Source organism: Humulus lupulus, chromosome 6 (genome assembly GCF_963169125.1).
Source record: "Humulus lupulus chromosome 6, drHumLupu1.1, whole genome shotgun sequence".
NCBI classification, from domain to species: domain Eukaryota; kingdom Viridiplantae; phylum Streptophyta; class Magnoliopsida; order Rosales; family Cannabaceae; genus Humulus; species Humulus lupulus.
The window spans coordinates 109951589-109965711 of NC_084798.1; the positions used below are offsets into that span (position 1 = coordinate 109951589).

General features: G+C 36.1%; 1 pseudogene; it reads left to right on the top strand.

Annotated features, from left to right (window-relative positions):
* Positions 1 to 865: 865 nt before the first annotated feature.
* LOC133785385 (protein argonaute 5-like) lies at positions 866 to 5059 on the top strand (annotated as a pseudogene).
* The last annotated feature ends 9064 nt before the right edge of the window (positions 5060 to 14123 follow it).

Here is a 14123-nt window from a genome sequence, read left to right on the forward strand (position 1 = left end):
GACCCTCTACACATTTTCAGGCGAAGGACTAGTGATGATTGGAACTATTGAGCTCTTGGTAACCATCGAAGATGAGATCCAGACTATGACCAAGATGCTCAAGTATATTGTGATAGACTACCCAACAACATATAATGCCATCCTAGGTCAACCTACTTTGATACTATGAAGCGATCACTTATGTTCGCCATTTATCCATAAAGTTTCCCACATCAAAGGGAATATGTATGGTCAGGGGAGATCAGGTAGCTGGTCGAGAATTCTCACTACACCAAACACCCATTGCCATAACACATCATTATAATACTATTTAAAAAGAGTTATGGTATATTTATATATATATATATGTGTGTGGGAAAAAAGGGGTGGTAACTTATTTGGGAGCCCGCCACTTATATTTTTTTTCACACTAAATATTTTTTCACACAAGGCTCCATCCCTATTACACCCTTCCATTATCAACTCGACGAAACCCTTTATTCCTTCACAATCCAAATCCCAATCCTTGCTACTGTTCCTCCGCTGCCGTTGATACTGTCACCGCCTTAGACAGCGCCGAAGACTCTCGTCACCCCTGGCCCGAATGGACGGCCCTAGTCAACCGATTGACCACCAAGGGTTACTTCAGCGAAACCCTTGTCGAAGATGAGGCTGACAGTCTATACAAGAATATGAGCCTTTTGAAAGACCCCTGTCTTAGCTTCGCTCGTGACCGTACGATGTTCTCAAGTAAATTATCTCTTTCTTTCTCTATTTGTTTGGTTGGCGAGAAAATATGAGACAAAAGCTCAACTTTATTCATACTTAGTCTCAATTAAGAAGAGAAAAGAGAAAGAGTAAGAGAAAGTGCTGTACACAGTCAACAATGGCGTTGGTAGATCTGAGAATCTTATGTTTAGTCTCTCTCTCCCATTTCTCGACATCTCCATCTGTCTCTCACATTTCTCCCATTGCTCCTCAATTTCTGGCAATCACTATCTCAATTTCAAGCTCTCATCGGCATGGGTATGTACTTCTTCATCTTTATTTATCCATCTTCACTCATCTATTTCTACAACTATAACCCTAATCCTCACTTTAAGTACCATTTTTCTTTCAATTTCTCTTTCTGTTTTTTCATGACTGATCAATGATTCATCATTAATGTTCTCTTTTTTAATTTTATTATTGCAACCATGATAATAGTGATCTTTGTTTCTATTTTTAAATATGGTGTGTTTTGGAATATAAATGAATGTTTGTATGTAGGCTAAACTTGTATGTATCGAGTGTATTTGTGTTATTTTATGTTTGTGTCAATTTATCTGTAAATTTTGTTTAGTTTGACTGCTTAAATTGGTCTTGTTATATAAAAATAAGCTTTGCTAAACCTATGCATAATAACTGTTTGATGGAATGCTTCAGTGAGATATATGAGTAAAATGATAAGTCCTGAAGTAACATCAAAGAAGGCAACTTGTCGTTTATTACATTGTCATTTTCAGATCCCTAAAGCTAATTATATTTACTAAATATATTTACAGGTATCGATAAGTCCTGATGTAACATCAAAGAAGGTAAACAGTGACATTATCAAACAGCTGGATACTCTCTACCGTGCCTCTCATTTGGCTAATCTGAGAGTTGCTTATGATGGCGGGAAGTCTATCTACACTACTGGGGAGTTGCCATTTTCCTCCAAAGAATTTATTATAAAGTTGTCTGACAATGATAGAGAAACTGGAAGCTCTAGTACCAAGAGGTATTATATACTACATTAAGTTTGACATTTTGAAAAATACTATTTTCATTTTTATGTACTCTGTTCTGATTTGATATTTTTTTCCCTTAATTAGACGTAGGGAACGTGAATTTAAGGTGACCATCAAGTTTGCTTCGAAGCCAGACTTACATCATCTCCGACAGTTTTTACAGAGCAGGCAACTTGATGCTCCTCAAGAGACAATTCAAGCACTGGATGTTGCTCTTAGAGGAGATCCATCGGATAAGTAATTCAATACTACCTTCAGGCTTTAGAACAAAATGCTATTCTTTATAAAATTTTCTTACTGCTTTACTACTTTTTTTCATCTGAAAATTCAGTGCCTGGTAGTTTATTTTGGTTTGTATATGTTATGTAACTTGATAATAATGTACTTTGTATGTTGTTAAAAGTGCAGAGTTTTTTTTAGTCGATGGCTTAAGTGTGTGTATATCTTTAACTGTAGGTATACTGTTGTTGGGAGGTCATTTTTTCACCTCACACTGGGGCGTCCTGGTGAGCTTGCAGATGGCATAATCTATTTGAAAGGGTACTATCAAAGTTTGAGGCCAATTCAGTTGGGGCTTTCTCTTAACATTGGTATTGCCTTTAGCTAGTTTACTCTTTTATGCTTATATTGTTACAAGGCAACATATGGTGCACCACCTGATGGCGTAAGGTCGTCGTTTGTGCAATTTAATGTCGGTTCACACATAATCTAGTAAGATGCTAAAATCTAATATGGAAGACGTTATGTGATGCCCTACAACAATTTTTGTTATCTAGATGGTTTTTACCAAGTGGACTGACGTTTCTTTCTCTGAACTACCTTATCCAATTGTTGTAGATGTTTCAGCAAGGGCTTTTTATGAAACTATAAGGGTATCTGATTTCGTTTTCAAAAAATTTAATGTGAGAGATGATCTAAGGCCATTGCATGATCAAGTCCGGCTCCAGGTTCTTGCATATTACTAAGCTGGATATCGGTGATTTTCTTATCTATTATTAACATTATTAAAAGAAATTTATATCTATTTTTACTGCTGTAGCTAAAGAAAAATTTGAAAGGGGTTAAAGTAGCATGCAGTCATTTGCATAATACAAGGACTTATAAGATTACTGGGATATCGACAGAGCCACTGAACAAATTAATGTGAGTGTGCATATGTCATGACCTTAACTATTCCATGTTGGTATGTGCTATGTGCTGCTGTTTGATTTTAATAATTTGGGAAGATTTTTCTGGGTGGTATTTAAACTTCTCTACCTGTACTTTCAAATTGTTTTACTAACATGTTTATATTTTATTTTAGGTTTACTCTTGATGATAAGATGACACAGATTTTAGTTGATGCTTACTTTCAAGACAAGTACAAAATCAAACTCAGATATGTGACATGGCTTGCTCTGCAAGCAAGAAATGCAGCAAAGCCTATTTACTTACCCATGGAGGTTCCCATCATAGTTTCAATAACTTTTTTTTTTCCGTGCTAAGTTCTATTGGACAGCAGCTATTTTCATGATTATATTTCTAAATGTTGTATTTGTTATAGGTTTGTACAATTGTTGAGGGGCAAAGATACTCTAAGAAACTCAATGAAAGGCAAGTAACCAATCTATTGAGGGCAACCTGTCAAAGACCAAACAACAGGGAAGAAAGCATTTGGCGAATTGTTAAGCAGAACAAATACAGTGATCAGGAACTTGTCCAGGATTTTGGAATTAGTGTTGCGAACAATTTGAAATGGTTGATGCTTGAGTTTTGCCTCCACTAGTGGTATTTTTCTAATATGTGCTTGCTTTTGCATTTGACGAGTGAGTTCTACTCTTTCAATTGGAACTAATTCTATTATTTTTCTTCATGAAGCTTTTATACAGAGGTACTGGGAGGGAGGCTACTGAGCATCCTCGATTTGGGCAATGGAATATGTCCAATAAAGTAAGTAAATGATCTTTATAACTCCATTTTGTTATGATGTATGTGAAGAGGTATGATTCATTGACTTATTTTTTTTTATTTTGGGTTATGATAGAAAATGATCAATGGAGGCCAAGTTGAGTTTTGGACATGTGTGAACTTCTCGCGTATCAATTCAGATATTCATGATTGCTTTTGTTCAGAATTGGTCAGTACATGGCTCAATAGGGGAATGGAATGGTTACTGGATCTTTTTGTCTCATCTCTTTTACTGTGACATTGCATTGACTGTTTATAATTGACATTTTTTTATCATTTTGGATACTTGGAAGGCCTTCCAAACTAGACCAGTAATTCCCTGCAGCGCTTGGCCAGCTAACCAAATTGAGAGGGCTTTGAGATCTGTTCATGAGCAATGCAAGAAGATACTTATCAACAAACAACTACAGTTGTTAATAGTTATCTTGCCTGATTCTGGTGGTTCATATGGTGAGCGACTTGGCGAAGACTTGTAACTATGAAGTTTGAAATGCCATTATAACATTTTGTTTTAGCTAAAAAAAGTTACATGCCTGTTCCAGGGATGATTAAATGAATTTGTGAAACTGAGCTTGGAATTATTTCACAATGTTGTGAGCCTAAACGGGCAGTGAAGCTCAACAGACAGTATTTGGAGAATCTATCCCTGAAGATTAATAGCAAGGTTCATTTACCTAAATTCTGCTTTGATTTATTATTTGTTGTTGGAGCTGGTGTTGTTGTGTTGTTTATTTCTTTGTACCTATTTATATTATATAGGTTGGTGGCCAGAATACAGTGTTAAGTGATGCTATCCATAGGAAAATTCCTTTTGTGTCTGATTTGCCTACAATAATCTTTGGTGCTGATGTAACACATCCACAGCCTGGAGAGGATTCTGGCCCTTCAATAACAGCCGTAAGTAATTACTAATTAATAATCTTTTTGCTCCATTGTTTAGTTTAATTGATAACATCTCAATTGTTTTACTTGAATCAGGTGGTTGTTTCGATGGATTGGCCAGAGGTGACCAAGTATAGAGCATTGGTCTCCGCACAGAAGCATCGGGAGGAGATTATCCTTGATCTTTATAATTCTACTACAAATGATAAAAAGGGCAAAGTCCAAGGAGGAATGATAAGGTGAGTAACCATGTGTACATTCTACTCAACTTTTTAGAATCTTCTCCATATGTTATTCTAACTCCTTTCTTTTTATTTTCCTCCAACTAGGGGACATTTAATTGCTTTCAGAAGATCTACTGGAGCCAAACCTCACCGGATTATATTCTACAGGTTATTTAGCAGACATAGTAAATATTTGGTATTTTGTCATTACTGCTTAATTAACTCTGTTTTGTGGTCTTTGGCAGATACATGTGATGTAAGTGACTAAAATCCCCTCCAAGGCCCAAGCACCAACTGTCATAACTGAATTTTCAAAATAAATTCATTTCCAATTTATTTTATGTTCAAATAAATTCAAATTTTATTATTTTTCATGTCATTAAAAGTTTTACGTCACTGTCTTTTTCTTTATAATTTCATTTTAGCCAAATAAGAAGATTTAACTCCATCTCTATTTCGTTTCTCTATCTGATGTTATTCTAATAAATTTTTGCTATATATTGTCCTTGCCTATTTAATTTTATTTATTTAATGCTGAGTTTTTTTTTCTCTTTAGTTGAAACTTTTCTAGTTGGCTGCCTTCAAAAGAAGAGGCAAGATACTTGGTGTGCAAGTAATTTCTTACGGGAGACTCTTATTTTTGTTTGCAAGAGGTATTCCTTTTACCTTGGTTTTATATTATTGAAATATTAGAGGAGTTTGAATATCTTAAATATTCATCCATAGTGAAGTAGGTTCTGAGATTATTATTGTGTGTTGCGGTGATAACAGAAGGCTGAGACCTTGTGTGTCTTAGTGAAGTAGGATCTGAGAAATTTGTGTGCTGTGGCGAGATAAGGAAGAAAACATGTGTGTTGTTTGCCTATATGCTTGTTAAGGTAGCTTTCATTTCCAATCAATTTTATATATGTAGGTCACTTAATGTCAAAGAACAGTCAATAATTGAAAATACCACTACAAGAATACCAACCAAAAATAGAACCTCCACTCCTTGATATTGAAAACCCAATAACTAAACACAGAAAGAGAGAGTACTTTGAGTACTAATAAGATATAAGGAAAGCCATGCACTTGAAATTATTGGAAAACTAGCATTGTTAATACTTATAAAAAAAGGCCATTCCTAAGAGTTGCTTCCTACAGGGAGCCCCCACTAGAAGAAGAGCAAAAATTCCTCAACACCTTCAAACTATCTGCATTGTCAAATATCCTAGTAGTAAAATCTATAAGAATAGCAATTAGAGATTGTGTTATTGAAATAGAAAGAGAAATATCTAAGTGTAAAAGTATAATTCTACTCACTCAATTCCTCATTCCTCTACCCGACTAGACCTGTTAATTTTCCAAGTGTTTCTGAATAGAAATTGGGTTATTATTTAATGTTTGTCCAATTTTTTTTTATTAACTAATTCTTAGTGCAATATAACATCAGCCAATACCTACAACGTATATAGTCCACACCATTGTACTTTCTTATTCATTATTTAAATATCAACTTAATAATTGAGGATGTTCCCTTTTCAACTTTTATTTAAAATGAGTGCAATATAACTCACAATGCAATATAAAGGTCTCTCCTCTTAGCCATCACAAACAAAAGTAAACTCAAAAAAAGATTCTTCACAAAATAATGGCATGATCGATAAAAGATTTTACTAGAATTTAGAAGTTTTTTTTTTAATCAAGAATCCATAGAAAACAGTCAATGCTTGTCTAAAATATGTTCAATGTACACTTTATCAATGACTTAGTAAGCCTAACAATAATAGCAAACTAAAAATAGCACCCTTATTTCATAGGATAGGATCAAGCACAACAGAGTAAGGTTGGTTAAGAAAACATATAGCTTGGTCAGAGTTGTAACCTTCAACAACAATTTTGTTAGCACACACTTTATTTCAAAAAAATTCTATCCATGTGGGCAAGTTTCCTGGTTCAAATCCCTTAGAGTGTGAGTTGAGTGTTGTTTTATTTGAGATTCATGCCTTGACACATCACACTAATAAAAGGACAACCATAGAAAAAGTTCTCCAATATGCTTTCATTTTTTTTTTTACGAAAAAGGATAACAAGGTGCTGATCCATTTTCATACTTTTTGATATTTTAAACAATCCAAAAAACATGACCGAGTGTAAAGACCAGAAATTAAAATGGTTTTCCAAATGTTGAATCATAAGCTCCATCCACAAAGGGATAAATGACCAAGTCTTTTACGCTGTTGGATTTTCACTTCTCAAATCCCTCTATTTTAGTTATAGATAGTAGATATAAATATTAGGGTAGACAGAGCAACAATTAAATCCCAATCTCTATTGTAGAAATTAAACCAATTAGTAAAGTCACAATAGAGCCCTTGGAAACACAATGGCCAAAAGTTGGACAAGCAGCTAGCAAACTTAACAAAATTATAGTAAAGGCCAATACAATAAATAAAACAAAAAAATTGACAAATAAGACACAACACACAAACGGAGAGCAGAACACCAACACCAAATCAAAGTTTTCTTTCATATTCAAAGACAATAGGTTGAAGGAGCATACATTCTATATATTTAAAAAAAAATGACAGCCTAAATCCTACATCAAGTGAAAACACAGCAAAACAAACTTCAGTATTTATACGATCTTGTGTTTGGTAAGATATTCAATTCACTATCAGGAAAAAAAGATATTGAATTTATTTAAGATATGAAAAGATGAACAATGAGAAGCAAACCTGGGAGAAGGAACGTACTACTCTAGAGTTTCTAATTTTTTCCCTTATTTTGTCTATTATGCTTATTTTTTGTGTGGTTATATGACAGGTAGTTGAGAAAAGGTTATGATTTCAGAATAACTGGAGGATGAATTTATGCTCATAATGCATACATTAGTTATGCTAATTTATATGCAAGGTTCATTGAATGAGATTCTCCTTGAAGACCCAAAATATGGAACTACAGACAACGCTCATGAGGATGCCTTGACAAAATTGTTTGGCAACCCAAAATCTGGTCGTTTAATCAGACACAGAAGAGGCATAACAAGGTCGAAGCTAACTATTGTTAATATGTGTAATAGCAAGATCTCCAAATTAGAAGAAGAGTAGCTGTAGAATATTTTGTGCTGAAAGTAGTAACTTTTCAATATGTTGAATATTAAAGACTACTTGAATACTTTAAGAACATTTTGTTGTTGATGACAGTGTTGAATGTTTTAAACTAATTTGTGGATTGTTAATATAATGTTGAATGTTTTTACTATTTGTTATTTGAAAATCAAGTTCATTTGATGATGCTAGTATATATTAGAAAGCTAATTTTAGTTATATATAAAAAATTAAAATATAATAGAATAAATTAGTGTTATATAAATAAAATATATAATGAGAATTTAAACATATCTAAATATAACAATAATACAAAAATTGTGTTATAATATCTATTACAATAACACTTTTTATGCAAAGAATTGTGTTATGCAAACTTCATTATATAACACAAATAATGTGTTATACTAAAGTGTAGTATAACACAAAAAATGTGTTATACTAAAGTGTAGTATAACACAAAAAAAGTGTTATACTAAAGTGTAGTATAACACAAAAAAATTGTTATATAATCGACAATAAATAACATAATTCAACACTTATCTATATATTAAAATAACACAGAAATTGTGTTATCGTTGACAGTACAATAACACATCTGTATAACACTAATAAAGTGTTATGTAAAGTACCCTGACCTACGATAACATAGTCGGTCTTAACACATCAGAACGTGTTATTGTATGTTTTGATAACACATTTTCGGTGTTATTAAAAGCATTTTTTCTTGTAGTGTCTATAGCATCTAAATGTAGGAAAAAACATAGCCCGGGCAATAAACGATGGTGATCATTGAAGAAGCAGAAGAGCTTCAATTAATGGAGATTTAGGTTGCTGAATTTGAAAAGATTGATACGTGAATAGGCGAGGAAAAATTGGAGCTTCAAGTTCTCAAGGAATTGAAAGAATTAATCCTTGATCAAGAAGCCACTTCCAAAGTTGTAAATTTTTTTTAAGAAATCTTGGCGTAGAACATAAGGAAAATTTGATCACGTTTATAAGGAGAAACCTCAACGTCTTTGCGTGGTCAAATTCTGATATGGTTGGTATCAACCCTAAGGTAACAATGCATATACTAGCCAAGCCATAGAAAAGAAGATTACTTGGAAATGATAGAGAAGAAGCATTAGAGGAAGTCACCTCCTAAAATGTGGGTTCATAAAGGAAGAAAAATATCTAACTTGGATAGTTAACCCCGTTTTGGTCCCTAAACCTAACGACAAATGGAAAATCTGAATCAATTTCTTTGACATCAATAAAGCCTGCTAAAAGAACTTTTTTCCTTTACAAAGAATCGATCTACTAGTAAATTCCATGGCCGGCCATGAGGTCATGTCATTCATGGACGTGTACTCTGGATATAACCAGATTGCGATGAACCCTACTGATCAAGAGCACATAAGATTTAAGACCAAGCACAATGTATACTGCTATAATGCTATGGCCTTCGGGCTAAAGAATGCTGGAGCTACATACTATAGGCTAGTGAATAAGATGTTTGTTAACCAGATTGGCTAGAACATGGAAGTGTATGTTGATGACATTCTTGTCAAGTCTAAAACTACCAATAACCATGTGGCCGACTTGGAAGAATATTTTACTGTGCTAATATACTATGTCATGAAGCTAAACCCCGAGAACTACATTTCTAGGCTTCATTGTATATTCGAGGGGCATCGAAGCTAATCCAGAGAACATCAAATCCCTACTAGACATGCCATCTCCAAGATTGTATAAGGACGTCAAGAGTCTAACAAAGAGGATGGCTACCTTGAATTGCTTTGTTTTAAAATCTACGGACAAGTGTCTCCATTTTTACAACTTATTGAGGGGAAACAAGAAGTTCAAATGGAAAGAAGAGTGCGAGCAAGCTTTCTAGGTGCTGAAGAATCATCAAGCTAGACCCCTTATTTGATCAAATTCCATAAACGGAGAGGCTCTATATCTTTATTTGGCAGTAATAGAGAATGGGATCAATACAGTTCTATTTCGAGAAAAGGACCAATCTTAGAAGTCGATCTATTATACCACCAAATGACTTTGGGAGCTGAAACTCGATATCCTTTGATGGAAAGACTCTTGTTAAGTTTGGTATGGCCTTGAGGGAGTTACAACCTTATTTTCAGTCCCACACAATAAATGTCTTAACTGATCAGCCTTTAAAGTAGGTTTTGAATAAACCTGAAACATTGGGACGATTGTTGTAACCCCCTAGGTAGCCAAGACTATTACACTGTGTGTTTATGAAAGCATAAGACTTGCGAATCAAGTTGTTTAGTTGAAAACGTGTCGCTAAGACCATAAATGAACTAGGGTTAAAAGGTTTTGGTCATAAAAGATACATTTAATATAAAACAAATGTTTTGTACATGGGATCCCAAAAGAAATAATGTTTGAAGGACAGTTTACAAAAATATCCAAAGTATAAACATTAAGTGGCCACTCTAAGGGCAAAACAGACGTTTAAGGTCCTCCTGTTCCTGTCCCTCCCTCAACCGTGGCAGCCGAGCAGCTGATCATGTACTTTCCGCCTCTAGAGCTCTACAAATCAGGGTTGATCAAGCTTACCCTTGCCTTTACCTGCACCACATAGCACCCATGAGCCAAGGCCCAGCAAGAAAACCATAATATCACAACATGAACAATAACAATAATCAAATAATTCATAAGCATAACCATATACTCAGCAATCCATAGCATCCACATAATCAGACATTCAACATACCAAGTACATCAAATCAATATCAATACCCAAGTTATTTATTAATCAGGATCGACGCCCTTAGGTCGCACCCTCTGTTAACCCCACTGACTCCAGTCCGCTTAAATCAAGCCCAGTGAATATTAAGTTGTCGTCAGCTACTAGTGGCTGAGCCGCGCCCTGTGCTCCAATATAAACTCTGGCACTCTTAGGCCATTTCTTTTATATTCACATGGCATAATACCACCTAACATAATGCAGATACAAATAGGGAACCCTTAGTCCCGTCTTATACTCATAACCAGATGTTGTTTTCTTACCTTTAATTCCAAGTGTTCTGATTACAAGAGAAGACCCTTGAGCACGATCCCTTTCCTGAGCCCTAGCTTACACCTAGTCACAACCAAGATAACAGATTCCATAAATAAGATTTGGATAAAGATTTTCGGACCAAATTCTAGCCTCCAGAACAACGAATTCCACCAAGCACAGTAGTGGAGCCGATCCCGAGCACCCTAGGTTAGGTTTCCGCACCTAAAACCTCCATAAGGCCAAAAATGCCTTTAAGAGCCGCGGCCTTAAGCCCTCTATGATGCGGCCCGCCTCCATCCAGAGGTCCAGCCTCACCAAACAATAGACATGGACCGTGGCCCAACACTCCCCATGCCGCGACCCGCCCTTCTTCATCATCTCCCACCTGCTCTAGAGGTCCGCAGCACACAAAGAATTGAGCTGTGACCCGCCCCCTTCGAACCCAGAAAAACAACCATTTCTAGCAGCCTAACCTCACTTTATCCAACCCAAAACCATCCCAAAACATAAATTGATTATCACAAACACTTTAGCACATTTCCAGCAACAAAACCCAACAAAAACTTAACTTAGAAACTCATCAAAATCCCACTTCAGTCCTTGAAACCCAAAACCTTATAAACCTCTTAGAACAGACACAAATTCCAATAATTCAGATGCTAAACTATAATTAAAAGCTTACCTTCACTGAAGAACAAGTCCACCAAGTAGCTGCTGAGCTAATTCCCAAATCCTTAGCCTCAAATCAATCTTCAATATCAAGAACCCAAAATCACTTAGAACCCAACCCAAAATTAAAGAATTTAATGACCAAGAATGCAATTCAAGACTTACCTCAATTCCTGATTGAATCCTTTAGCTAACGCTTAAGCTAATCTCCTAAGTTCCAACTCAAATCCCTGAGTTTCCAGCCAAATCTCCCTTTGGTTTTAGTGATTTCCTTGAGAGAGAGAGAGAGAGATAGAAGGGTCGGTTTAGGTGTTTCCACTGTGTTCCTTAGTTTTGTTTGATCTATCCTTAGTAAATTAAATTAATCCCAAAGCTCAGGGTACCAAAAATGTCCATTTTTCCCAGTATTCCCTCATAAGCTTCCTAAGCTCAAATATATCTCCAATTATTTATTTCCATAACCCGATAATCCAAATAACTGTCTAATACCCAAAATACCCCTTGACTCGCCCCGAGTCAAGTATTGGATCCTGTCGTGACTTTCCCGCTAACTAGCTCCCTAGGATCGCCTCAAGCCGCACACTGCAAATATGTCTACATAATAATGTGGTCTTCAAAATAATAACATTTAATCACACTCATACCTTCCACGGGCTAAAATTACAAATATGCCTCTTTAAGCTAAAAAGGGCAAACATGCATACTAATACTCGTAGACTTGCATTTCATACATCCATATAATCATATAAGCATGCTTATCATGAAATCATGCATTAAAATCATTTAAATCACACTTAAACCAATTATGCCCTCCCAGCACACTAATCAAGGCCCTTAAGCCTTGTTAGGGAATTTTGGGTCGTTACAATTGTTAAAGTGGGCCATCGATCTTAGTCAGTTTGAGATTATCTATAAACCACGATCATCCATCAAAGGACAAGCCTTGTATGATTTTGTGGCTGAATGCACAGGTTTTCAGGTGATCCTGTAAAAGAACCTCCACAAGAATTATGGAAGTTGTTCGTGGATAGGTCATCAAATGAGCACAAATCAGGAGCTAGAATAATTCTAATCACACCTTAAGGATATCGCTTCCACACGGCTCTAAGGTTTGGATTTAGTGCTTCTAACAATGAAGCTGGATATGAGACATTATTAGCTGGAATTTAGATCACCAAGGAGCAAAAAGAAAAAGCCATTTAGTGCTACAGTGATTCGCAGCTCGTGGTGAACTAGGTATTGAGAGGGTATCAAGCTCGCGGAATCAAGATGGCTGCATACTTAGCCAGAGTAAAGGGGGAATTATTAGAGTTCGAGGTTTAATACATTGAGCAAGCACCCTGCAAGAAAAATACCAATGCAGATGCATTAGCTCGACTTGCCACAACCAAGGAAGCGGACAGGTTGAACATTCTTCCAGATAAATTTCTTGGAAAGCCAAGCATAGAAAAAAAAAATATGAAAATATCGAGCTAATTCGAACAGGATTGACCTAGATGGCCCCAATCATAAATTATATAACCTCCGAAAGATTACCCAAAGATTTTTATGGATGCACGCATGTTGCTATACCAGGTTGCCTCATACTGAGAATTTCGCCCTCAAAATTTTCCTAAATAACTCGGGATACTGATCCCGCATCGCTCACTCAAGCTCCAGGTCGCCTCCTCGACCCTACTATTCCTCCATAACACTTTAACCAGAGGAATCGTCTTATTCCATAGGACTTTATCGTTCCAATCTATAATAGGAATCTGTCGCTCCTCATAAATCAAATCTGTCTGCAATTCCAGGTCTTCATACTTCAACACATGTGTCGTATTTGAGACGTACTTCTGGAGCATAGAAACATGGAATATGTCATGAACTCCCGACATCGATGGTGGTAAAGCTAACCTGTATGCCACCTATCTAATCCTCTCTAGGATCTCAAAAGGCTCGATGAATCTAGGGATCAGCTTGCCCTTCTTCCCAAACCTCCTCACCCCTTGCAGTGGTGAAACTTGAAGAAACACGTGATCCCCATCATGGAACTCAACGTCTGTAACGCCCTGGATAGCCAAGACCGCTACACTGTGTGTTTATAAAGTGCCAGACTTGCTAATCAAGTCATTAAAGTAAAAGCGTGTACTAAAATAGTAGAGGAACTAGGATTAAAAGTGTTTTGGTCTCAAAAGTACGTTTTCATTACTAAACATTGTTTACGAACATGGGATCCCAAAATTGACAGTTTAAAAGCCATTTACAAAAGTTACAACGTTTAGATACATCGACTGGACATACTAAGGCAAAAGCGAGCTGTTAGGTAATCTCTGTCCTGACACACTCCTCGACCGTGGTGATCGAACGGCTGGCTATGTACATTACACCTCGGAGCTCTCCACCTCAGGCCTGGTCCAGCTTGCCCTTGCCCTTACCTGCACCACGAAGCACCCGTGAGCCAAGGCCCAGCAAGAAAACACAGAAACAACAGAGCATGAACAACTAGTAACAAATCAATTACACGTATAGCATCTCATCAACTCAAGTGTATCATCAGTCAAGTATT